Genomic DNA, 23160 nt, shown 5'->3' with positions numbered 1-23160 from the left:
TCGGGGAGGCTGTTACGGGAATTGAACCGTGCTGCTGGCCTGCCTTGGTCTGCTTTCAAAGCCAGTGATTTAGCCCTGTGCTAAACAGCTCCCTGGAGGGAGAGCTTGGGGTCTGTAGGGGGTCACAGCTCTCAGGGTCAGTGGGGTTGGGAGCTGGGGGGGGGAGAGAGAGGGGGAGAGGGCCCCAGCTGCCGCGATGCTGGTCTGGTCGTTGGAGAACAGCAGAGTGGAGGTCCCGGCTTCTGCGGTGTTTTCCAGGTCTCTGGGAGCCTACAGAGTGAAGGCCCTGGCTTTGCGGGCGTTTTCCTGGTCTCTGGCAGCCACAGTAGGGGAATCCCCAGGCCGGGGCCTGCAGGTCCGGCAGCCACTGCAGGGGAATCCCCAGGCCTGGGACTGCAGCTCCGGCAGCTGCTCCCACGTGGTCGGCTGATCCGGGTCGATTTCAAGTTGTCAGTTTCAGGTGTCTCCCGGGTCCTAAAGATCGCTAAATCTGTAAGTAATTGAATTAGAACAATGTTAGAGAGTTTAAAAGAGTCAGAATGAAGTTTGAGAAACATAGAACGAGAGTAAAAGATAGAATTAGAGGGTATACTGGGCACAGCTTGCAAGAAGTCGCCTCGCTCCGGCGCCATCTTGGAATTTTGGAGAGTGCCTTGGAATAAATCACTCCCTACAAGTTCACTTGTTTTGGGATTATGTTATTCATGTGTAGCATTGTGCAACGATTCACGTGTCTCAGTTACGTGAGAGGTGGAATGAATGTTAGTGTGAGAATTCTGGTCCAAAGCAAGCAATTATAACTCTGATCTCAGTGCCTACAGTTCCAATGACTCCAGCTAATTGGGTAGCACGGTAGCACAGTAGTTAGCACAATTGCTTCACAGCTCCAGGGTCCCAGGTTCGATTCCCGGCTGGGGCCACTGTCTGTGCGGAATCTGCACGTTCTCCCCGTGTGTGCGTGGGTTTCCTCCGGGTGCTCCGGTTTCCTCCCACAGTCCAAAGATGTGCAGGTTAGGTGAATTGGCCGTGATAAAATGCCCCTTAGTGTCCAAAATTGCCCTTAGTGCCGGGTGGGGTTACTGGGATAGGGTGGAGGTGTGGGCTTGGGTAGGGTGCTCTTTCCAAAGATCCGGTGCAGACTCGATGGGCCGAATGGCCTCCTTCTGCACTGTAAATTCTATGATCTATGATCTAAATCAGCCGTCTTCTGTTGAATAATCGCGCTTCACCGATCAGACCTGGTCTTCTATGTGATCCGTTCTGAAATGCCCTGGAAATCAAGATAGATAAGATCAGCAGGAGGACCATCAGTCATTCCACGGGTCCCAGCTAAATGAACTCATTGGAGCGAGTGAGTCAGGACCTTGTTTCTGCATCTGAACATTTCAAGAGATGACAAATCGCATTGACGATAATACTTCCCAACAGTTTCCCAGGGTCCGAATTCATCCTCCCCTTAAATAATGGGACCCGACGAGACTCCTTCCAATCCATGGGAACTGGCCCAAGCTGATTCAGTTTTAAAATGTCTGAACGCAGTCATTCACTAGCTCTAACTGAGGTTTGGCAAGTTCCCAAGGGTTGAGCGGAGGCTCCTCCATTTCCATTAGCATCGTGGGTCAAGTAGGATTGCATCCAGCTGCAGAAGTGGTTTTAAATGTCTTTGTCTCAGTTGAGACTATTTTCGCAATAGTTTTGTTGAAGTCATTGTGAAGTCACCTATCCCGTATAACGAGGAACAAGGCCCGGATTTAACGGCCTTACCTCTCCCTCCCCCAGCGGAAGCGACAAACCACCTAATTCTCCAATCACTGTGCAGCACCGTGACATCCCGCTAGGTGGGAGGGGCTGTGAAACTTTGCCCATAGAGGTGCCTTCAGTGATGAAAACTGACGCATCATTGCACACTCCATACAGGGAGTATACTGCGATGGCAGAGAGCCCGATACAAGGTTGGCATTGCGAAATGCATCTTGCAGAGGAAGGAAACCACCTTTCAGAGGCGGGCGGCATGGTAGCAGAGTGGGTAGCACTGTTGCTTCACAGCTCCAGGGTCCCAAATTCAATTCCCGGCTTGGGTCACTGTCTGTGCGGAGTCTGCATGTTCCCCCGTGTCTTCGTGGGGTTCCTCCAGGTGCTCCGGTTTCCTCCCACGAGTCATTCTCACAGTAACTTCATTACAGTGTTAATGTAAGCCTACTTGTGACAATAAAGATTTTTTTTAAAGACAGGGGCAGGATACACTTTCATCTGCAATGGTCGAGCCAAAGTGGACCAGCACGAGGCTGGTGTGGTCATTGCGGTCAAAACTGAGCTGGTGAACAAGCTGAGCAGCCTCCCAAAGGGTCTAAATGACTGGCTGATGTCACTCAAGATCCACTAGTCAGCAGGAAGCAAGCGTCCGTCATCAGCGGATGCGCCCCACAATGACCAATCCTGAAGTCATCGAGGAGAAATTCCAAGAAATCTCCACCTCCTGACTATAGTGACATCAAAGTCAGACAAGCTGATCATACTTGGTGAATTTAAGGCCATAGTTGGCACTGAACACCAAACATAGGTAGGTGCTATCGGCAAATAGGAGCTGGGAAAGGCAACAGCAATGGTCTCCTGCTAACACAATTCTGCATTGAGCACGAGCTTCTCACCAACACAGTTTTCCGGCTCCCAAACCAAAATAAGACATCCAGGAAGCGACCTCACTCTGGGCATAGGCATCTCAAGGGCTGTTTAGCACAAGGCTAAATCGCTGGCTTTGAAAGCAGACCAAGGCAGGCCAGCAGCACGGTTCGATTCCCGTAACAGCCTCCCTGAACAGATGCCGGAATGTGGCGACTAGGGGCTTTTCACAGTAACTTCATTTGAAACCTACTTGTGACAATAAGCGATTTTCATTTTTCATTGACTACATCATTGTTTTAAAAAAATATATTTATTAAAGTTCCTCAACACAATTTTTCTCCCTTACAAACAATAACCCCCCCTCGTAACAAAAAAAAACCCGAGAAATCGCGCAGAGCAAGATATATACATGGCAAAATGATATATTTTCACAGCTTTGTCCACTGGCCCTCACCCGTACGTGCCAGTTTCCCCAACCCTTCACGTTATCTCTTGCTCATCCACCCTCCCAGGCAGTCCCCCCTTCCCCCCACCCCATCTCCCCGGACAACCCCTCCACCCCCCCCCTCCCCCAAGGTTGCTGCTGCTGCTGACCGACCTTCCTCTAACGCTCCGTGAGATAGTCTAGGAACGGTTGCCACCGCCTGTAGAACCCCTGCACAGACCCTCTCAAGGCAAACTTTATCCTCTCCAACTTTATGAACCCGGCCATATCATTTATCCAGGCCTCCAGGCTGGGGGGCTTTGCCTCCTTCCACATTAGCAAGATCCTTCACCGGGCTACTAGGGACGCAAAGGCCAGAAGACCGGCCTCTTTCGCCCCCTGCACTCCCGGTTTGTCCACTACTCCAAATATTGCTAGCCCCCAGCTTGGCTTGACCCGGACTTTCACCACCTGAGATATTGCTCCCGCCACTCCTCTCCAGAACCCCTCCAGTGCCGGGCATGACCAAAACATATGGGCATGGTTCGCCGGGCTCCCTGAGCACCTTCCACATCTGTCCTCTACCCCAAAGAGCCTACTCAACCTCGCCCCCGTCAAGTGCACTCTGTGGACCACCTTAAATTGTATCAGGCTGAGCCTGGCACACGAGGAGGAGGAATTAACCCTACCTAGGGCATCAGCCCACAGACCTTCCTCGATCTCCTCCCCCAGCTCCTCCTCCCATTTACCCTTCAACTCTTCTACCAGCGCTTCCCCCTCTTCTTTCAACTCCTGGTGTATTTCCGACACCTTGCCCTCCCCGACCCATACACCCGAGATCACCCTATCTTGAACTTCTTGTGCCGGGAGTAACGGGAATTCCCTCACCTGTCGCCTCACAAAAGCCCTCACCTGCATATATCTAAAGGCATTTCCCGGGGGTAACTCGAACTTCTGCTCCAGTGCCCCTAGGCTCACAAACGTCCCGTCGATGAACAGGTCCCCCATTCTTCCAATCCCCGCCTGATGCCAGCTCTGGAACCCCCCGTACATCTTCCCCGGGACAAACCGATGGTTACCCCTGATCGGGGACCACACCGATGCTCCCATTGCACCCCGGTGCCGTCTCCACTGGCCCCAGATCCTTAGCGTTGCCGCCACCACCGGGCTCGTGATATACTTTGTCGGCGAGAGCAGCAGCGGTGCCGTCACCAACGCACCCAGGCACGTTCCTTTACAGGAAGCCATCTCCATCCTCTTCCATGCCGCCCGCTCTCCCTCCATAACCCACTTGCGGATCATCGCCACATTTGCTGCCCAGTGGTAGCTCCCCAGGTTTGGCAGCGCCAACCCTCCTCGGTCCCTACTGCGTTCCAGGAACCCTCTCCTTACTCTCGGGGTCTTATTCGCCCACACAAACCCCATAATACTCCTGCCTACTCTCTTAAAAAAGGCCTTAGTGATCACGATGGGAAGGCACTGAAACACAAACAGAAACCTTGGAAGGACCACCATTTTGACCGACTGCACTCTGCCCGCCAGCGAGAGCGGTAACATGTCCCATCTTTTGAAATCCTCCTCCATTTGCTCCACCAACCTCGTCAGATTCAGTTTATGTAGATTCCCCCAACTTCTGGCTATCTGGATCCCCAGATACCGAAAGCTCCCCTCCGCCCTCCTCAGCGGTAGGTCCCCTATCCCTCTTTCTTGGTCCCCCGCCTGTAATACAAAGAGCTCACTCTTCCCTACATTGAGCTTATAGCCTGAAAACTCCCCAAACTCCCTTAGAGTCTGCATGACCTCCACCATCCCCTCCATTGGATCCGCCACGTACAGCAACAGGTTATCCGCATATAGCGACACCCGATGCTCTTCTCCCCCTCGGACCACCCCACTCCATTTATTAGACTCCCTCAATGACATGGCCAATGGTTAGATCGCCAACGCGAACAACAGGGGGGACAGGGGGCACCCCTGCCTCGTCCCTCGGTACACTCGAAAGTACTCCGACCTCCGCCGGTTCGTCACTACACTCGCCATCGGGGCTCTGTAAAGGAGCTTAACCCAATTGATAAACCCTACCCTGAACCCAAACCTACGCAGCACCTCCCAGAGGTACTCCCACTCTACTCGGTCAAAGGCCTTCTCCGCGTTCATAGCTGCCACTATCTCCGCCACTCCCTCCTCCGATGGCATCATTATCATGTTTAAGAGCCGCCGCACATTGGTGTTTAGTTGCCTGCCCTTTACAAATCCCGTCTGGTCCTCGTGGATTACCCCCGGGACACAGTCCTCGATCCTCGTGGCCAGCACTTTTGCCAGCAACTTTGCATCCACATTGAGGAGCGAGATCGGCCTGTACGATCCACATTGCAGTGGGTCCTTGTCGCGCTTTAGGATCAAAGAAATTGTCGCTTCCGACATTGTCGGGGGCAGGGTCCCCTCCTCTCTTGCCTCATTAAAGGTCCTCCCCAGTAGCGGGGCCAACAGGTCTGCGTACTTCCTGTAGAATTCCACCGGGAATCCGTCCGGTCCCGGGGCCTTCCCCGCCTGCATGCTCCCCAAACCCTTGCTCAGAGTCTCCAACCCAATTGGTGCCCCCAAACCAGCCACCTCTTGCTCCTCCACCCTCGGGAATCTCAGCTGGTCTAGGAATCGTCTCATCCCCTCTTCCCCCGCTGGGGGCTGGGATCTGTACAGCTCTTCATAAAAGGCCTTGAATACCTTGTTTATTTTCGTCGCACTCCGAACCGTGGCTCCCCTTCCATCTTGACTACATCATTGTCAGGAGGAATGACAGACAGTTGAATTCCCCCCCCCCCCCCCCCACCCCCCGCCGCACCACATTTCAGTTTCACCCCGCCGGCGGGATTTTTCTTTACTCCGGCCGGTCAATGGGGTTTCCGATTGTGGGGCAGTCCCACGCCGTCGGGAAACCCCCGAGCTGCCGGCAAAACGGAGCATCCCGCCGACGGAGAATCCAGCCCGGGGTGTGAGTGAGACCATGGGTGGCGCTGACCGCTGGACTGAAAACAGACTCGTCATTTCCAAAATGTGGCTGAACATTCAGCCAAAGTGCCACCCTCAAGAGAAGAAGATTCCCAAGTCCTGAGCATCTCAAGACTGAAGATCAACAGCAGCTCATTGATGGCCTAGAGCGGCCTTTTTCAAACTTTTTTTCCCCGGGGCCCACTTTTGCCCATCAGCCGACCTTCAGGACCCATGCCAGTCAACCGTCCTGACCCTCGGGCAGCACGGGGGTGCAGTGGTTAGCACTGCTGCCTCACAGCGCTGAGTACCTGGGTTCGATCCCAACGCTGGGAAACTGTCCGTGTGGAGTTTGCACATTCTCCCCGTATCTGCGTGGATCTCGCCCCCACAACCCAAAAAGATGTGTAGGGTAGGTGGATTGGCTATGCTAAATTGCCCCTTAATTGGGAAAAATAGAATTGGGTACTCTAAATTTATTTTTTAAAAATCATTCTGATCCACACTGGCCGACCTTCACGTCACATGCCATATTTGCGTACCTTTAACTTCAATTATGTTCAAAGGAGATGAGGGCTACGTGCATTTTAGGTGCCATTCAGCCAGTTCGTTTGTGCCATCTTCGTATTTATGAAAACGGAAATTCCAACCTCACACATGTCGGTCGTCATGGAGGGTGATAGTAACAAAATGCGTGTTTTACTCAGCACTGGATTCTCCTGGGAGATACTGCTCCAGAAGGCTGACAGCTTCATGGACTTTTGGCATGTTTTTAACATGTTATCACATGTCAGGTGCAGCTGCTTAGTGGTTTTAATTTGGATTCAGCTGTAAGTTGATAACTGAATCTGGGGTCTCAGCCTCAAAAGGAATTTTTCACCCACTTCTTCTCTTTCAAAATCTGAATTGCCGGTACTTCCTTGCCTCTGGAGGCCGGTTTAGCTCAGTGGGCTGGTCAGCTGGTTGGTGATGCAGAGCGAGGCCAGCGGCGAGGGTTCAATTCTTGTACCGGCTGAGGTTATTCATTAAGGCCCCACCCTTTCAACCTTGCCCCTCGCCTGAGGTGTGGTGACCCTCAGGTTAAATCACCACCAGTCAGCTCTCCCCCTCAATGGGGAAAGCAGCCCATGGTCGTCTGGGACTACGGCAACTTTACTTTCACTTGCATATAACACACACTTTGCGTTCTTATTTGCATCGGCACAATTGGCAAAACCATACCTCAAGAAATGATCTTTATACCGCTTTGTTCTCAAGTTAGGTTTCTTTTTTCTCGGCTGCTTAGCAGAGGCTCCATAGCTCTGTCCAGAGCTAACACTCGCACTGCTCTGTCCTGACGTAGACTCTTCTGAACAGCTCACTCCAGCAGATTCAGATGTGCGATCCTGGCCAGCAGATACACTGCCTACTTACATCTCTGACCTTCTCTTCAAATAAACTGTTGACGTGAAAACTAGCAAAGTAACAGTTAGAAGATTCTGGTGCTCTCGCTGGTAGTGAGCTTGGAGGGGCGGTGAGGTTGGGGGGGGGGGGGGGGGGGGCGGGGGAAGACAGGTAATTAGTTTGGATAATGGGTGCCAGAACTTCACAGCCTTCTTCCCTCCACCAGAAGTAAATTCTGGGTAGGAAGCCCCATGATCGACCTTCCTTCTCATCCCATGGTATTAATTCAGTTGCAAGTGGACATGTTGCCAACATGCATGGCAGCTAAAATCCTGTGGCCAGCTTGTCACTCCGGGTAGGGCAGTGAGGGAGGACCCTTCATCAAAGGCACTCAGGACCAGACCGAGGGACTCAATATCAGGAAGACCCACCGAGAGGCAATCCCCTCCCGTCATTCCGACCCTGCTACATCCTTCCCACCACGACCCTCGTGATGCAAACCCCTTCCCCTGGCCCTCACATTATACTTGCCTGCGGCCTGGGTTTCTCTCCCGTCCTGGGACTCGAGTAGCCATTTTTCCTGCAGCACCCATCAACTCCCTGTGGTGCCGCTGGGTACGAGAGCTGCCGGCCTTTGATTGACCAGCAGCTCTGGGCAGGTGAGCCTTCACGACTCTCTCCCCCCAACCCCTTGCGCCCCTCTCATCCTTTGGGGTCTTAATTTCAGGAGAAGGTGGTTTCACCACTGCCTGATTGGCTTGTAGTATGGGGGCCTACCCGAAAAGGGGTAGCACAGGTCTCTTGCTTGTTCCCCAGCTGGCTGGTGAACATCCTGATGCATCAACACGATTTTGTTCGCCGTACCCACAATCCATAAAACCCCATCAAGGGAGTCAGTGTCTTCAGAAATAGGAACAAACTAATTGGAATGCATGAATGAACATGGAAACTAATGACTGTGGATTTATTTCAGACATCAAACAGAAATTTTGCTTTGATTATGCTATGATTTCCCATTTCGCAAGTGGAAATCTGATACAGCAAAATAACATTTTATTAATTAACAGGACTTCTTTTAATGCAAAACGTTGCTTTGCGCATGGTGAATCTTGTAGGGTCTATTTCTGCCTTGTGTTGTGCTCACCTCACTTCTTTGGATGGCATCAGAGAGTGTTGATATAATGATTCTAAATCAGTGATGACATTTACCGATCCCTGGTCAAATTGAAACTGTGGTTAATTTATCAATTGTCACATTTTGAGATTGATGTGAACTTATTTTTTAACTCATTAAACAGGGAAACCTGGTGAGTTCCTTGGAGGAAGGCTCAAGGGAATCAAGTGTCCTTAAATTGTCACCCATTCAGCCTTCCTTGTGATTAAAGTCCCTGATGGGTGGAACCCCTGCCCGCCAGCCAATCAGAGCAACAGTTCCACTGTAGCCATCTGGGATGGCAAACTTACTACAAGAAACATGGACGTTCGCAAAGCCTAACGGGAAATATGGACAATGTAAGATTCAGGCAGGCTCAGAGCCTGAATGTATATTTGTGGGCAGAGAATCCAGACAGTATCGAAACCCTCAACCAATTAGCATTTAATGGCCCATCTCCGTAATACAAAGGATTGATACTCAGGTAACCGATACAAGCCCAGATATTTCAGCGCCACTCCCTTTACTCAGGAAGCATAAACATAAACACCAAGGTCAATGACCGCTTAGGACACCCCCTGGCATCAGGGCACCCACCCCTTTATTGGCTCAGATCGAAAGCAGCGATCGAGAACCGCCCAATTAATTGGGTCCAAACCTAAGGACTGCCCAAAAGAGCGTAAAACTCTCCAAGGATGAAGAGAGACACTGCCATGTGTTCGACTTCTTTTGGACCTGGCGCTCCGGCAACGTGCATCTCCAACTGCAGCACCGCCAGAAGCAAATTCAAGTTCAATGCTCGCGACCAGACAGATGATCCTATCTGAACCACAGTTACTTCTCCAGATCCAGCCGATCCAGATTCGAACAAAGGCCTCTGTTCCTCTGACCTAAGCCGGGTGCCTGAAGTTAAGTACAGGTTGTCATAGTTGTTAGGTCTAGTTTAGTGTTTATCTTGCATGTGTAAGTTAATCTTGTGTGTAAATAAAGTACCATTGATCTTGAACTAACTAACTGGTTGTTTGGCTCTTTGATCGATACCCGGTTGAACCTTGTGGCGGTATCATTTGATACCTGGCGACTCTGAGAGCATATCATATTCATATCCATATAAAAGAAGGGCAACCTTATCGACTGCCATATTTAGAGCAGGTAAAGATAGCAACACCACTTCCCACCAGCGTCAGTGGGAGCGGTGCCTGCTGGTGGCAAGGCACCCAGAAAAAAAACAGGAACATCGCGGGATTCCAGATCAAAGGTCAGTGAGAGTAGTCGCTGGAGAGTGGGGGGTTGGCGGCCCGGGCAAGGAGGTGGCTTTGTGAGTGCACTCCCCTCCCCCTGGCACCCCCCCCCCCCAGCCCTAGGAAGCTGTTAGCAAACCTAATAGGGTTCATTTGGTGGATTTCCAACAGCGTGAGAAAGTGTGTGGCTTCTATTTCATCCCTAAGCCACCACAAAATTGCAGCGGGCTGAGGAACAATGGATGTCAGTTGGTTCACCAATCAGCTTACTTGACATCCCGGAGGTCGCTGCTGGGAATCCTAAATCAGCCCCTTCCACCGTCCAACTTAATCAGCGGGGAGAGGGAGGGGGTCGGGGGGGAGAGGGAGGGGGGCGAGGTTTTGCTGCAGCTGGGGAGGCTGAAGCAATTCAGTGGGCTCGGCCGCCATGTTTCCCGACACGATGGGCTGCATTAAATCGAGCCCATTAACATCTATTTATCATCTCAATTTGAAAACCAGATTAGATCGATGTTTGTCTCGATGGGGGGGCTTTAAATTGACCTGGCAAGTGCAATTTCATGTTTGTCCATCACTCTGTGCTTTTTGGCATTTGCTGTTCCGGGGTGAAGTATTTCGCGTTTCTGATTGCAGGTTTGCAGTTTGTGAGACTTTTCAACCCAGCCAAACTGCAATTTCTTGGTCAGGAAAATAGTAGTGACCTGAAAATAATAATAATCTTTATTATTGTCACAAGTAGGCTTACATGGGCGGCACGGTAGCACAGTGGTTAGCACTGTTGTTTGGGTCCCAGGTTCGATTCCCGGCTTGGGTCACTGTCTGTGCGGAATCTGCACGTTCTCCCCGTGTCTGTATGGGTTTCCTCCGGGTGCTCCGGTTTTCCTCCCACAAGTCCCGAAAGACATGCTTGTTAGGTGAATTGGACATTCTGAATTCTCCCTCTGTGTACCCGAACAGGTGCCGGAGGCGACTAGGGGTTTTTCACAGTAACTTCATTGCGGTGTTAATGTAAGCCTACTTGTGACAATAAAGATTATTATTATTATTATTAACACTGCAATGAAGTTACTGTGAAAATTGGGAGGTGTGGGGGGGGGGGGGATTTTCTGCCCCGGTTTCCGGCATGCGGGAATGCCGGAGGGGGCAGAGAATCGAGAGGGCATCCCAAAATGCCTCTCTGGCGGGATTTACCTGCTTGATTGTCCCCACCCCTTCGCAGCGACACAATGGGTTTCCGGCCATACAATGGCAGGAGCCTCATTTGAATCCATTGTAATACAAATAGCGGGCCTCCCCGCTCTAGCATCCACCCATTAGGGAAATCACGGCGGCGTGATGTCACATCTGCAAGGTTCTAACAGATTTTTTAAATTGGGCAAGTGGCGAACAGAACCTGCCGGGGGTGCACAGGTAATTCCATACTCTCGGGGGGGACGGGGGAGAGGGCCATGTCGGGGCAGTACCCTGGTACATTGCCTCGGCGCAGCCAGGGACCAGTGCCACGGCAGCACTGCCGAGGGGAGGTGCGTGGCGTTCCGAGTCTGTGGGAGTGGCGATTCCATTGGTTGGTTGGGGCAGGGTGGTTCTGTGGTGCGGGGGAGTGTTTTCTTTTATTATTATCCTTCTGACACGTGGGCGGGGCATCAGTGTGACATCATGGGTCCTGCCTCCTTGATTTTGTTTGATTATGTGTTTTCCCACCTGAATTGACTCCTGGTCAATAAATGTGGAAGTTCCGCCCAATGGAATGATGGAAGCAAAGCCCAGAGCTGTATGAGAGACACGAGAATTTGCTCACGCCAGCAAAGACAAAGTACATGCAACTGTTGAACATTCAATTTGAGCAGCACCACAATCCCAGGCTGTTGGAGATTGCAGAAAGCTGTTACCATAGAACAAAGGGTCAGTTGCCCAATGACGACATTGGGAGAGTTTTTCACGGCCTTAGACAAAGCTGTCCATTCATTGAAATTTTGCAGAATTTCAGCTGCCCGTTTTACAACGGGAGCACCTTTAACTATTTAATTGATAATAACACCTGCTGGTCATTGACATAAAAGGTTTAGAAAAGGTTCCATGGATCCATAGAATCCCTAGAGTGCAGAAGGAGGCCATTCGGCCCACAGCGTCTGCACCGTTCCCTTGGAAACCATCCCCACAGAAACCATTTCGCAATGGTTTGTAACATTTCGCAAAATTGCAGCATGTTAGTGGTGCCCCTTTTAGGAAGACCACCGTACCTTTTTTCAACTGGTGGCAACACTGGCTAATGCAGAAAATAAAACAAACCTGATCAGACCAATTCAATTGTGCACGTTAGAGATGCTTATTCAAGTTTAATCTGCAAAATTATCAAGATATTTGCTGTGTTTACAGGCAATTGTTTGTGAACTGTGGAGTGTCAGTCTGCTAATGTCTCCCATTGCTTGGAAGGTCAATCATATTTCCTCAACTGTGGCGGCATTTCATTCCAGAACTCAAGTATGACTGCCCAAACCTTTTCCCACTTGAGACCTTTAACAGCTGTCAAAAAAGGACGGCCTGTATCCTTCTCGCCTGGGCTTATTTCTAGCTCGTTCTGATAATAAGCTTGATATGCAGTGGATCTTTAAGCAAAACCACATTCCTGACAAAATGAACTGGTTGTCCAGTAATTACTTCCAAAAACAAATCCATCCGTCCATCCAAAAAAGGATTATTTACAGAATAATTGACACATGAGAAGGATTATAAGCATATTCTTTGAAACGTTCACAAGTCCTAACTAACCGGTAAAATAGAGAGCTTCTAACCATCATCTGGCCCTCAAGAATAGACTGCGACCTTGAATTCACTCCCTCATTGCGGTACATAACATGTCCAATTTAATTTATTTGGAGATTTTGTTTTCTTCTTCTTGCCGACATTTTTATGCCGGTTGATTGTGTGCTCTGCTCTTGATGTAAGATGATGTTCAGTCAGAAAGAATCCGTGCCAAGAATGGTGAATTGCAAAACGAAATCCTGAAAGAGATTGGACCTGTATGAACTTATAAGGGTTGATACAGTTTTCTGTGACGAGTGGTTGATTTAATTTTCCTCTGTGGTGCTTATCTCGCTCCTCAGTGCCTTTGTTTAGTCTTATGTTTTTGGGAGAGGTGAAGTTTTAGTTTTCTTCCAGATTTGATGTGGTGATTATTATGTTATGCTATTTGAGTAACATAAATCGCTACTAACCGTAGACAATGTTGAAAGATACTCCAGTCCTCGAAGTAAGTTGAAAGTATTTATTTAGCAACAACAAAGCTATTAGTTGAGTTTGACACTCTGCTGATCTAACCCTAGTAACACAGTGAACTTGACTAGCTGTACAAACTTTATCTAAGCCACATGTGGTGGCCTGATTGAGATCTATGCTACACTCCTGTTCCTCCAGTCTCTGCTGGGTGAGTGAGAGCTCGGGCTTGTGTGAGCTGTGCTTTTATAGTGGTTGTGTAACGCCCTCTAGTGGCTATTCCACAGCTGGGTGTTTTGATTAACCCTTTAGTTACATGTCTATCCACAGATCATTATAGTGATCGATAATGAAGTCTCAGACCAGGAAATGATCTGGCCACTAGTTTGGGATATTCTTACGACTGATTTTAGTTGGAGCTGATACAAAGTTCTGGCATTGATATTCAGAAACAAAAAGCTTTAGTCTACTTGATCCAAGTGTCGCTGCATCGGTAGGGATGTAAATTACAAATGTTTACTGTGGGAATGTTTTTGTTATTTTAGCTTCTTTGTGCGAATAGCAGGCAACCCCAGCTAATTAATTATGTTTTTGCAATATAAGGAAGGTCACAAAGACATTTATGCTATGTTTCTGTTTAGGAAACTTGGTGGCCATCTGTGTTGCGTTTACACATGCTCCCCATGTCTGCGTGGGTTTACCCTGGGTGCTCTGGTTTCCTGCACAGTACAAAGGTGGATTGGCCTTGCTAAATTGCCCTTAAGCGCATCCAAAGATGTGCAGGTTAGGTGGATTGGCCAGGGTCAATGCGCGGGGTTACGGGGATGGAGCAGGGACATGGGCCTAGGTAGAGTGCTCTTCCAGAGGGTCGGTGCAGACCTCTGCACTGTAGGAATTCAATGAATGATAGAACAAAAATACAGCTTTTTGACTGAGGCGGGAAATTAAAAATGTTATTCTTGGAAGAGAGCACGACATCTAAACTACTTACAGAAGTATTGCATGTTTATTGTCATTTTGTTATGGTCGTTAATAATTTCCAATACTGGACATTGGATCATCAGTCTGATAATTTAGCAACAGTGCAGGGGTTCAGAGAGGTGGTGCTGAGGTAGAGCCCGGTGTCGCCAGCACAGTGTTCAAGTGTAAACTAATGCTGTGTTTCTGGATGATATCCACCGAGAGGAAGTATGGCTATGCGGAAAAGGAAAGGGCAGAAAATAGACCCTTGGGAGAAACTGGAAGTAATAGTGAGGGAGCAGAAAGAGAATCCATTGTCATGAATATGTGCAGGTTAGGTAGATTGGCCATGTTAAATTTCTCCTCAGTGTCCAAAAGGTTAGATGGGTGTAGTAAACCACTGTTGCACCTATATTATGTGATGTAAGGTAGGACCTGTACTACAGGTTCGCCGGTGGTCCCTGCCCGCTGGCTCCGCCCAGGAGGTGGAGTATAAATATGCGTGTCCTCCAGCCAGCAGCCATTTCGCCAGCTGCTGTGGGAGGCCACACACCTTAGAGCAATAAAGCCTCAGTTGAATCCAACTCTAGTTTTTATTCAATTGATCGTGCCTCAGTGGGGTTAGGAGGTTACTGGGATAGGGTGGGGGCATGGGCCACGTTAGGGTGCTCTTTCAGTTCAGACAGCATTTTAAGCTTAGTTCCATGTCTATGTTGGCCCCTTTCTGGGATAATCAACTTTTTATGCCAGCGGGTTTAGACTCGACATTTAGTTTTGGGCAGCACGATAGCACAAGTGGATAGCACTGTGGCTTCATAGCGCCAAGGTCCCAGGTTCGATTCCCTGCTGGGTCACCGTCTGTGCGGAGTCTGCACGTTCTCCCCGTGTCTCTCGTGGGTTTCCTCCGGGTGCTCCGATTTCCTCCCACAGTCCAAAGACGTGCAGGTTAGGTGGATTGGCCGTGCTAAATTGCCCTCAGTGTCCAAAAAGGTTAGGAGGGGTTATTGGGCTACGAGAATAGGGTGGAAGTGAGGGCTTAAGTGGGTCGGTGCAGACTCGATGGGCCGAATGGCCTCCTTCTGCACTGTATGTTCTTTATGAGGGGGAATGGTTGGAGAGGTTTGGGGACCTTTTCGTGGAGGGAAGGTTTTCCAGTTTTAAGGAGCTGTCGGAGAAATTTCCACTCCTGGTTCCAGTCTGTTCAGATTCGCAATTTTTCACACAAGGCTTTTCCCTCTTTCCCCTTGGCACCACTCTCCTCCCTGTTGTTCAGGATCTTATCTTTGGCTGGGCCTGGTGGGGGAAATATTTGTGAATATATGAACGGACAGATCCCATCAGCGGAGTCAGCTCCGTTGAAGAGGTAAAGGTGAAATGGGAGAGCGAGTTGGGTCCTATTCTGGATGAAGAGGTTTGGAGCGAGGCCCTTCACAGGGTCAACTCCACGTCCACATGTGCTTGGCTTCGTCTGATCCAATACAAGGTGGTGCACAGGGCTCATCTGACCAGGGCGAGCATGAGCGGATTCTTCGCTGGGGTGGGCGTTGTACTCGGGGGTCGGCTAGTAACACTCGTATGTTCTGCTCTTGTCCCAAGATCGTGAGTTTCTGCGTCTCTTTTTTCAACATCATGTCAGAGACACTCAATGTCGATTTGGAGCAATGTCCGCTGGTGGCCATTTTCGGGGTATCTCCCCCCAGTGCTCCATTTGGGGCTGAAGGCAGATGTCCTTGCCTTTGCCTTGTTAATCTGTGGAACTCTTTACCGCAGGAGGCTCCGGTGGCCAAATCACTGAGTGTCTTTAAGACAGAGATAGATAGGTTCTTGATTAATGAGGGGATCAGGAGTTACGGGGAGAAGGCAGGAGAATGCAGAATGGAGATGAGAAACAGATCAGCCATGATCGAATAGTGGAGCAGACTCGATGGGCCGAATGGCCTAATCCTGCTCCTACATTTTATGGTTTTTACAGGAAGGGAAATGCTGGCCCTGATTTCAGACCAACCACCAGCCAAACCCTAGGAGATCCACTCGGGTTAATACTAAAAACATGCTGGTTAATTAATCATGAGTGATTTTAATTTCCATATACACTGGAGTAATCAGATTGACAGCAGTAGCCTGGATATGGAGTTCATAGAATGCTTTCACAACAGTTTCTTCCAAGCAGCATGTTCTGGAACCAACCAGAGAGCAAGTTACATTGGACTTAGAGTCGTAGAGTCGTACAGCACAGAAAAGGCCCTTCAGCCCATTGAGTCTGAACCGGCAATAACTACCCCTAATCTCGCTCTAATCCCATTTACCAGCACTTGTCCCGTATCCTTGAATGTGATGGTGCTTCAAGTACTCATCCAAGTGCTTTTTAAAGGTTGTGAGGTTTCCAGCCTCCACTACCTTCCCAGGCAGTGCATTCCAGTGTGAGGATTCCAGCCTCCACTACCTTCCCAGGCAGTGCATTCCAGATTCTCACCACCCTCTGAGTGAATTTATTTTCCCAAATTCCCTTAGAATAGAACATAGAACATTACAGCGCAGTAAAGGCCCTTCAGCCCTCGATGTTGCGCCGACCTGTGAAACCACTCTAAAGCCCATCTACACTATTCCCTTATCGTCCATATGTCTATCAATAGAACATAGAACATAGAATCTCCGGCTCCTCACCCTAAAATGATGCCCCCTTGTGACTGACCTCTCAACCAAGGGGAACAGCTGCTTCCTATTTGCACTGTCGAAACCCCTCATAATCTGATACACTTCAATCATATCCGCCCTCAGCCTTCTCTCCTCTAAAGAAAACAACCCAAGCCTACCCAGTCTCTCCTTGTAGCTCAGATGTTCCATCCCAGGCAACATCCTGGTCAATCTCCTCTGTACCCCCTCCAGTGCCTGTAATCTCAGACCTCCTTCCTATAATGAGGTGATCAGTACTGCACACATTTCTCCAGTTCCAACATGAATCCCCGTGCTCTTATATTCTATGCCACAACTGACAAAGGCAAGTATCCATATGCCCGTTTGACTATCCTATTCCCCTGCTCTGCCACCTTCAGGGATCTCAGAACAAATACTCCAGATCCATCTGAGCTCCCGAGTGTCGTGCCATTCATTACATACTATCCTATTCCCCTGCTCTGCCACCTTCAGGGTTCTCAGAACAAATACTCCAGATCCATCTGAGCTCCCGAGTGTCGTGCCATTCATTACATACTCCCTTGTCCTGTTTCTTCTTCCAAAGTGCATCATCTTGCACATATCAGTGTTAAATACCATCTGTTACTGCTCTTCCCATCTGACCAACCCATCTGTATCTTCCGGTAATCTATGACCCTCTTCTTCACTGTTAACCACCCTACCAATGTTAGTGTCATCTGCAAATTTACTTATTATTCCCCCACATTCTCATCTATATTATTTATACATATAACAAACAATAAGGAACCCATCCCTGATCCCTGTGATTTACCACTGGACATCGGCCTCCTGTTACTCAAACAGCTTCTACCACCACCCTCTGTGTCCTATCACTGAGCCAGTTTCGAATCCACTTCTACCACCACCCTCTGTGTCCTATCACTGAGCCAGTTTCGGATCCACTTCTACCACCACCCTCTGTGTCCTATCACTGAGCCAGTTTCGGATCCACCTTGACAAGCATCCTCGAATTCCAGGTGCATCAACCTTCTCAATCAGTCTCCCAGGTGGGACCTTGTCCAAGACTTTGCTAAAATCCATATAAACAACATCAACTGCACGTCCTTCATTCACACACTCAGTCACTTTAACAAAACATTCCATCACATTAATTAGATATGACCTCCCTCTGACAAATCCATGCTGACTATCCCTAATCAACCCATGTCTTTCCAAATGGAAATTAATTCTCTCTTTCAGAATTTTCCGATAGTTTCCCTACCACTGACGTGAGACTCGCCGCTCTGTAATTCCCTGGTTCATCTCTACCACCCTTCTTGAAAAGTGGAACAACATTAGCTGTTCTCCAGGCCTCTGGCACTTACCCTGTGGCCAGAGAGGAATTAAAACCTTGCGTCAGAGCCCCTACAATTTCCTGCTTCACCTCCCACAGCAGCCTGGGATGCAAGTCATCCAGGCCTGGGGATTTGTCTATTTTTAAGCCCGCCAAAACTCCAACGGCCGATGTTAGACTAGCTGGTCTATAGTTTCCCACGTTTGCCCGCTCCCTTTTTGAATAAGGGCGATACATTAGCATTTTTCCAATCCACTGGAACCTTTCCCCCATCCTGGGAATTTTGTAATATTATAACCAATGCATCCACTGACTCTGCTGCCACTTCCTATAGGAACCTAGGACGTAATCCCCACTCTAGTCCTGTATCCCCACCAAACCTTTGGACACTTAAGGGGCAATTTAGCATGGCCAATCTACCTAACCTGCACATCTTTGGACTGTGGGAGGAAACCGGAGCGCCCGGAGGAAGCGCACGCAGACACGGGGAGAGAGTGCAAATTCCACACAGTCAGTCACCCAAGGTCAGAATTGAACCTGGGTCCCTGGCGCTGTGAGGCAGCAGTGCTAACCACTGTGCCACCGTGCCACTAATTTTGTTTCACCAAGGCCACTGAAACGACCCCTCCCCCAGCCCAAATGTACTGTGGGAGGGCCCAGGACCCCAGCACCCACGCAGGGCACCCCGGCCCGATCGCACACCTGCAAACAATACCAGCCTGGCACTGCCAAGATGCCCAGGTGTCACCAGCAGTGCCAGGGCATGCAGCTGGGTGACTCCCATCCCCAGGGAGACCCCCATGGATGCCGTTTTGTCTGGTCCCAATTTGTGGGGATCAGTGCTGAATAGCACTCACCCAAGGTCTCCGGAGTTTTTTGACGGAGTTACCTGTGCTGTTGGTAAACGGAAACCTGTAGATGTGCTGCATTTGGTTTACAGAAGGCATAAGTCGCCTCATCAAAGTTCATTGCAGAAAATAAAATCTCATGGTCTCAGAGTTAAGGTATCAGCAAGGATGGAAGATTGGCTGACTGCCAGAAAACAGAGAGTATGCATAAATGGGTCTTTTTCTTATTGGCAGAAGGTGACGAGTAGAGTTTGGCAGGGGGCTGTTCCGGGAGCTCAACATTTTACAGTTAATGTCAATATCGTAGATGAGTGGAGTGAAAGCACAGTAGGCAAATTTGCTGATGCACAAAGATAGGTAGGAAAGTATGTTGTGAGGAGTACATAAGGAGTTTGCAGACGGATATAAATGGATTGAGTGAGTGGGCAAACACCTGGCAGATGGAGTGCAATGCGGGAAAATGTGAAGTTGTTCACTGTGGCAGGAAGAATAAAGAAGCAAAGTGTCACTTAAGTGGAAAACAACTGCAGAATTCTGAGGTGCAGAAGGATCTCGGTGTTCCACTGCATGAGTTTGGAACCCGTTGCGTCAGAAGGTGGGGGGGGGAGGGGGGGGATTGGGGTTGTCATTGAATGCTTTTGAGGCAGGTGTAGATAAGTAAACAAAAGAACCAAAGGTTATCAGGCCTAGGCAGTAATGTAGAATTTGAAACATTAGCAGGTCAGCCATGATCTAATTGAATGGCGGAAGGGGCAGAATGGCCGACTTCTACTCCTATATGTTTGTATCTTTTATTATGGCACCAAGCTGTATTTTTCACCTTCAACTGCACAGTTTCTTAGCTGAGCTTGCTCATCTGACAGAAGAAATCTGTTTTGAATAATCTCCAATCAGATTGATGAAAAAGAATGATGGTGCTAATCACTGGTGTACAATGTCATCTTTGCCCACATAGCAACTGACACTCCATGTCAGGAAGTAATTTATGTTGTCAGCTTGAACTGTTCTTTAATTATGTCCTTGTGCGCTGGATGAAGAAAATCAGGAAAAAAAATCCATTTTGTTCAGTTAATGTCCATTTTAATGCATTGAGAATTAAACTTCTGTCATCCTATTTGACTTGTTGATTTTAGACACACAGGGCATATATCAGAATGCGTTTAGAAAATTATTACTGAATCCAATGGTACGCGTAGATCTTGAAGCTTGCTTTCAGACACAGCCTATTATTTCATTTTAACTTCCAACAAGCAGTAAGAAATGCCATGGTATTGATGTCTTCATAAGATAAGTTAAATCATGGAAAGCATGTAATATCGATTAATTTGTGCTCAATTAGGTATGACAAGGTATTCATCCATCGAGCCTGCACCGGCTCTACGAAAGAGCACCACACCCAGGCCCACTCCTCCATCCTATCTCCGTAACCCCATAACCCCACCAAACTTTTTAATAATAATCTTTATTAGTGTCACAAGTAGGCTTACATTAACACTGCAATGAAGTTACTGTAGAAAATCCCCTAGTCGCCACACTATGGCACCTGTTCGGGTACACTGAGGGAGAATTCAGAATGTCCAATCACCTAACAGCACATCTTTCGGGACTTGTGGGAGGAAACCAGAACACCTGGAGGAAGCCCACGCAGACACGGGGAGAATGTGCAGACTCCGCACAGACAGTGACCCAAGCCGGGATTTGAACTCTGGTCCCTGGCGTGTGAAGTGACAATGCTAACCTCTGTGCTACCATGCTGCCCGTTTTTGATTTGGGCACAAATATTTAGCATGGCCAACCCACCTAACCTGAACATCTTTGGGCTGTGGGAGCAAACTGGAGCAGTCGGAGAAAACCTAATCGATCACGGGGTCCAGAACTAGAAATGTAATTTCCACGCTCATCTATCCAGTTCTAGTGAAACAATATTTACATATTTTTATAAATGTATCCTTCCTCAGTCTTTTGACATCTCTTGTTGCCCATCCCTAACTGCCCTTGAACTAAGTGTTTTGCCGGTTCATTTCAGAGGGAAGTCGCGAGTGAACCACATTTCCCTGGGCCTGGAGTCATACGTAAGCCAGACCGGGTCAGAATGGCAGATTCATTTCCTTGAAGGATGTTAGTGAGCCAGATGGGTTTTTAGGATAATGGGCGATAGGTTCATGGTCATTTTTACTAAGATGAGCTTTTTATTAATTTTATTAATTGAGTGTTGATTCCACCAGCTCCATGGTGGAATTTGAACTTGTTCTTCAGTGCATTAGCCTGGGCCTCTAGATTACAAGTCTAGTGATGTCACTACTACACCACCATCTCCCTAAACTAATCCAAGACTTGATAACTCCAAAATGTTTCAAAGAAATGTGATGAATGTCGGAATTTCAGATATATTGGGCTGGATTCTCCGTTTTGAAGACTAAGTCCCCACGCCGGCGGAAAACGGTGGTGTTTTACGCCAGGAAAACTGGTGCAAAACGACAATTGATTCCCTGCTCTGGGGGTGGGGAGGGAGGCTAGCAGCCAGCTCCCAGCTCTAGCTGCCGATATGGCCCAGAGCATTGCCGGGTCCGTGGCCGGGCATGCGCAAGGCGGCGGCCTCCAGCGGCCATGCCGTGCGTCATGGCTGAAGCAGCCCGCAAACCCGGACCGCAAAAATAGTCCCCCGCTGAGTTCACAGCCGGCAAGCTGAGTTCACGACGGATGAGACCATGAGAGTCCCACACAGTCGGCAACTCAGCCGGTTGGGGACGGAGCATCCTAGAACACGCAGCTTTTCAGGGGGAAGAGCTTCGCAAAAACGGCACTGTCCTTGATTTTGGCGTCATCGGGGATTTTCCACCCTGTCGCCGAATGCGATCTTGGCGTCAGGGATCGGAGAATCCAACCCATTGTGTATGATATGTATTTGGTGCAGTAAGGGTTACAAGCCTGGGTTAGTGTGTGCATGACTGCTGCTGTAGTGTTTTTAAAAATCCTGGTTTGAAAGACAGCTAGGCTTTTTGGGAGCCAGAGATGCAATTAAGGCATCGTAAAAGTTTGGGGGATGGAACGGTAGGCGCCCTTGATTTTTGAGTTTCAGTGGTCAAGAGTGTTGTCGCCCTTGGTGGGGCAGGAGATGTGCTGGTGAACTTTTAGCAGTACACTCTTGAGGTTGGCCTTGTTGAAGTCCACAGCCATGATGAACAAAACCCCTTTAAAACTTTTATTATGATCCCATACCAGACCCGAACTGTGGCTACGACACGGGACAGAAACATGAACGAGGCCTCTGGGTGTTTTGTTTCATTGTTGTTTACAACTCTGTACAGTTATAAACTGTGACTTTTAATTGAGGTTTTTATTGAATTCAAATTTCACCATCTGCAGTGGCGGGATTTGAACCTGCATTCCCAGAGCATTACAATGGGCCTCTGGTTGACTAGTCCAGTGACAATGCCACTACATCACACCTCCTCGTGTGTATTGGTTAGCATTAGTTAAGGGGTGATTGCAAGCTATTTTGTTGTGTGTTAAAGATATTTTAATACTGTCTTTTTAATAAAATTTGGTTTAATACACCATATCATGATTTTGTGTGAAATCACTCCTGGAGCAAGTTATTCTTTCCTCACCGTCTTACAAGATTAAAATAAAATATTGGGGTTTCTGTCCCGTGTCGTAGCGACAGTTCGGGTCTGGTATGGGATCATAATAAAAGTTTTGAAGGGGTTTTGACGGCTAAAACTGAGAGGTTTTATCAAGATCAGTCCATAAACTCGAGTCTTGCGATGGCCATGAAGACCATGTGGGGATCGTCGATTGATCTCCCCATGGGGTTCGTGGAGTACGAGTTCCCATATTGAGGGGGCGGAGGCTCGTCCAATGGGGACTCACCTGTGGGACTTTAAAAAAATGTGTAACCCAGTCCCGGACCGATGTTCCCAATAGTCCCGGGCTGGAATGCCAAGGCTGCGACTTCATCGTAGTCAAGGGATGATCCCGAGTTTTGTGTCAACCTGGCCTTGGCTGGAGTTGTCACAAGGGGAATCATGGAGGACACTAAACGGGAGGTTAAAAATATTTTTTTTCATGTTTGGGCTTAGCAGAATATGGATGGCAGTTCCCGCTATCTGCTATTGTCTACCATTCCAAACTCTGCATCGATACAAATGTGAATCCTTTCTTCACTTCTCTTAAAAATCTATTGTCTGGCTCCGCCATTATGTAGCTGTCCATTTACTGCAGTAAATCTCTTTGATAGGTTCCGACCTCAGCCAGAGTCTGATAGTGTTCCTATTCTCATTTCCTAAAAGCAAGGGGCTCATGTGGGTGGGTGAGTGTGAGGTTTTACATAGGGCCCT

At 48.7% G+C, this 23160-nt stretch overlaps 1 protein-coding gene across 1 annotated transcript in view; it reads left to right on the top strand.

Annotated features, from left to right (window-relative positions):
* ano3 (anoctamin 3) overlaps positions 1–23160 on the top strand; it is a 661351-nt gene that overhangs the window by 129331 nt on the left and 508860 nt on the right. The window lies entirely within an intron of this gene.

This window comes from Scyliorhinus torazame, chromosome 10 (genome assembly GCF_047496885.1).
Source record: "Scyliorhinus torazame isolate Kashiwa2021f chromosome 10, sScyTor2.1, whole genome shotgun sequence".
Lineage (NCBI taxonomy): Eukaryota > Metazoa > Chordata > Chondrichthyes > Carcharhiniformes > Scyliorhinidae > Scyliorhinus > Scyliorhinus torazame.
Note: the sequence above shows the minus strand (reverse complement) of the source record. Positions and strands in the feature narration are given on the sequence as shown.